The sequence below is a fragment of the Mandrillus leucophaeus genome, unplaced genomic scaffold (assembly GCF_000951045.1).
Source record: "Mandrillus leucophaeus isolate KB7577 unplaced genomic scaffold, Mleu.le_1.0 Scaffold311, whole genome shotgun sequence".
Lineage (NCBI taxonomy): Eukaryota > Metazoa > Chordata > Mammalia > Primates > Cercopithecidae > Mandrillus > Mandrillus leucophaeus.
Window position 1 is genome coordinate 2,236,282 of NW_012103266.1, and position 4,671 is coordinate 2,240,952.

Sequence of the window (4,671 nt, forward strand, 5' to 3'; positions counted from 1 at the left end):
CCACAGTCAAAATCACAGAAGCTTACCTGCTCTTACAAATTGACACAGGAAGACGAAACTTGCAAAAAATGTAAATCACCAAGCTTATGGTTATTCCTCCTCAAGACCTGAAGAAACCGATGAGCCCACTTTTTCAAATGTTAAGATTTAGCTTTCCCTTCTGCAAGCAACCAGAGTTCTAGCGTTCCCAAAAGTCAGTCTCTAAATAGATGAGAGAAGGATGTGCCAAGAGAGAATGTTTTTGTTGGACCTCTTTGAGGGCAGGAATTCTGTAAATGTTTGGTGTCATAAACCCCTAATGAATGAAATAAAATCACTGCAAATCAACTTCTCAGCATAGTCACTACTCTTCTGGGTATGGTAGCCAAGGTATGCCTGAAAGATGGTGGGCTGGGTTCATGAAGCTACACGATGTTGGTCATGTTACATCTTGGCATCAAGGGAGACCAGCCTCCAGAAAATAAGATCTTAGAAGCCTATGTTCCATTTTTGCTAAATAAAGTAAGCCTGTTACAGAGTATTAGATCTTCATTAGTGAGTAGGAATAAGAGATGGGCATTCTGGAAAAATAATAACTGCAGAAATTTTAAAAAGCAACAGATAGTACAACTTAGCACTATTCAAAACCTAAAAAGATTAGCTTAGCTGTTTTCAAATGGCAAGAAAATATGGCATGCATGCAAAGCATATCTAAAGTGCTGTAACTACAACAAAATGAAATTCTCTGGGCAGCGATTACATAACTTACCTAGACTTGCCTTGAACTGGTGCAGTGAAAATTGCATAAACAAAAAACAGCTACATGTGCATCAGCTATTGTGTTATGGCTTTACCCCACTAATTTATTCTCCCTGGTCCTGACCTGGATGATAGCAGCTAATAATAGCAAAGAGAAAAAAAAACAAAAAACAAAACAAAACCAAAAAACCCTTACCATTTTAGGTATTTCTTGTCTTTTGGATTTCATTCCAATGCTTTCACAAGGAGCTGCATTGGTCATGAACTACTTGAATTTTATACCTACAGCAATTTTTAAGCAGAAAAAAATTGCTCATGGGAATTCTAATCCTTCCATTATAGAAATAATGAAGCTGTTTTATTTGCAAGAGGAAAATTGTTGGGGAATGTAGAAAAACTATCAAATTGCAAAAGACAAGATATAAACAGACTGCTTATTAAAATTGCAGTAGTGTTTTGTATTGAAAGACACAAAGGAACTTTGAAAAACTAGCGTGTAGGGTATCTCCTCCATCGTTTGTTGTAATTCTTTGGCATAACTGATGGATTAGTCCACTTGTGTTGCTTTAAATAAACACTGCAGGCTGGGTAATTTATAAAGAAAAGAGGTTTAAATGGCTCATGGTTTTGCACGCTGTACAGGAAACATGGTGCCGGCATCAGCTTCTGGTGAGGCCTCAGGAGGTGTACAATAATGGCAGAAGGCAAGAGGAGCTCCATGTCACATGGTGAGAGAGCCAGAGAGAGAGAGAGAGGTGTGGTGCCATACTCGTTTAAACAACCAGGTCTCACATGAACTAACTGAGCAAGAACTCACTCATCACCAAAGGGATGGCATTAAACCATTCATAAAGGATCCATCCCCATGATCAAATCACCTCCCACCAGGCCCCACCTCCAACATTGGGAATCACATTTTAACATGAGATTTGGAGGGGAGAAACATCCAAACCATACCAACTGGTAATTTAGAAACTCCTAGACATAGACATGCATCCACAGAATTATATACTTTGCTGTTTTGCTGTAAATACATATAAGGAAATGTAAAGTCCAAACCTGTTTTGTGGCTTTTTATCACTTCACCCTCCCAATACTTAAAAAAAGGGGGGAATGCCTGCTACAGTTCCCTTTTTACCACATGGCTATCTGTTTCACCATCGAATACAATGACTGCATGGGTCATTTTCTGATATGTCTGGCTAATTAGAGTCCTAGGTATTAATAGAAGTGAAATCAGCTTGTTCCATTGTGGAAACTTGCATTGTCAGCGGGGCCAGATGAAGACCTTAAAAAATTTGTGTTTTGTACCTCAAAATACAATTTTGCTGTTTGAAATAATATATACATGTGTACTGCAATGATTGCAAAATGCCAAATAGGTTTGTTACAGCTATGTCTCTTTTTGTTGCCCCTGATATGCTGGTGCCTTAGTCATGCGCCTAGCTCACCTATTGGGTAAACCAGAACTATAAGTTTTCATACTGACAATATGGTTTGCTGTTTTTGTTTGTTTGATTTTCCCCCTACTCCAGTAATGACTGTTTTAGAGTCATATCTTAGGGTGTCCCTAAACTCTCCAACTTGACCAACATGGCTGTTATGTTGATTCTAAAATTGACAATCTGGCAACAAAAGCTCAGAGTAGAAATTGTCATACATACTTTCAGGTTCTTTCTTCAAAAAAGATGCTTCTGAAAAAAGAAATATGGGTTCCAGGGGAACAGAGCACCCTATTTGTTCACCATCCATCAATAAATTTATTCATTTAACGAATTAAGTGCCTATTATGTGCAATGTATTCTCTCAGGCAATGAAAAAAGCAGAGATGAAAAAGACACACTTCTAAAGAAGTTTCCAATCCACTTTGAAAACATGATCTTGTGGACCATAGCCCTCATTTAATGGCACAGAAAGGAAATTCCATTTGGAAGGAAGAGAGCAGAAAGGCTTTTTCCACTGCCTTATCAAATGTGACTTTAAGTGTCCCTGCCTGGTAAATATAATCACATTGTAAACTTTACATGCCAGAGAATGCTTTTGCCTGCTTTTGAATTTGCCCACAGTGCCTAGAAATATAGCACCTGTGCACTTATTAGGTATGTAGTATTTATGAGTTAACTACTAATTGTCACAAAGCAGTTATATCTGCATAATGCCTTTGTTCTTTATGTATACTTTAAAAACATTTAACTTCATTTTATCAAGCGAAATTGCTTTCTATAATTTTGGCTTGTGATGTAGTCAGTACAATTAATATAAGATTAATATGAGATAAAATTAAATTACAATAGTTAAAATTAATGTAAGATGAATATATAAATACAATCATACATTTGTCTAGTTTTTAAATTTAAAGTTCACGTTTTTGGGAGCCAAAAATCAAGGTAAACTGTTCTGTACTTAAAATCAAAAAAGAGGGGACATAAATAGCATGATAAAAACAGAGGCTTTCAATTGTGAGTTAGTTAAGAACAAAGAAAATGTCTTACTCATTTTCTGCACGATAGCTTCTTGCATAGGGCCCACCCAGTACGTGTTCCACAAATGTTTGGAAAAGAAGAAAGAGATTTCTGAAGAACAGCTAAAAAGTAAGCCCTCTGAAGATGTTGTAATCCCCAAGTGAAGGCTGAAAGAGACATTTGGGACATTGGATACCATATGCAAAGTTTTGGAAGCGTGAAACGGCAAGGTGCATTTAGCTGTATGGTGGGAGTTCTGTAGATCTGGAGAATCTATTGTGCGGAGGAAACAGTTAGAGATAAAGCTGAGGAGATAGGCAGAAAACAGACAAAAAGCATTTGTATTTTATGTGGAACTCCATGGGGAGCCACTATCAAGTTTTAAGCGAGGACAGTAACATAAGATTTATAATTGAAAAGTGTCAACTGGTTGTAGTGAGGAAGAGGGATTGGAACTGGTGACAAAGTAAAGTCAGATGGACTACTTTAGAAAGCTATGGCATTAGTTCTGCAATCCCTCACTTACCATTATTTCCTAAACCCGTCATCACGTTCCTTCAATCCCAATTTTTGTGTTTCTCTTGGTCACAAACCTTGTTTCTTTTCTCTTTGTTTAGTCCTCCTAGTTTGCCATTTACACTCATCCCTACCTGATATCATTATTCATCTGCTTAAGTTTCTTAGATAGTTACTCTTTGTTCACCTGTCTCTCCAAAATCCCCAACTTTGTATCGAAGTAGAAATAAGGAGGAAGTGGTGTGTGTAGAGGAAGGAAAGAAGGATTCAAACCGGTCTATCTACACTCTTACTATGCCATATTGCCTCTCTAGCAAGGCATAGTATTGGTTAATAATATATTTTTTTAAATCCAAAGTCTAGGAAATATTCACATCATTTAATCTACTTCAAAAATTATGTATTTGTATTATTTTTCTCTAACACACAAATGTTAGAGAAACTCTTGATTTTCCTCAAGGTTACAATTTAATGGGAGGGGTTAAGAGAAGCATGCTATAATTTTCTATTTAATTTAGTGCTTTTCATTTTAACCAGAAGCACTTTTCTTCAGAGAGGAATCCACAAGTCCTAATCTAAGTACATAACAAGATCCACAGCTCCCTTCTGAAAAAAGTGGCCCCAAGTTGTTCTTTCTGCAAAAAAAAATGCCAAAGCTCATGCCCAGGGCTTCCATTCATATACTGATTTGATAGAAAAGACTATTTTCCCCTGAGGTGGCTTTGCATGGAACTCTGCCCAAGAGGAATGTTCCCTACCAGATGACTGCAGACTAAGTGGAGAAAAAAACAGAAGCATTCAGAAGAGACTGGTGCCCAAAATATATCCTAAATGATGATAACCTATTTTGCCAATTTCTGTGAGATCTATGGTATGTTCCCGGCAAGACAGTTTCTGAGATATAGAGTTATTTCATGGTGCAATCACCCAGAGTGATCAGAGAGACGGTCATTTG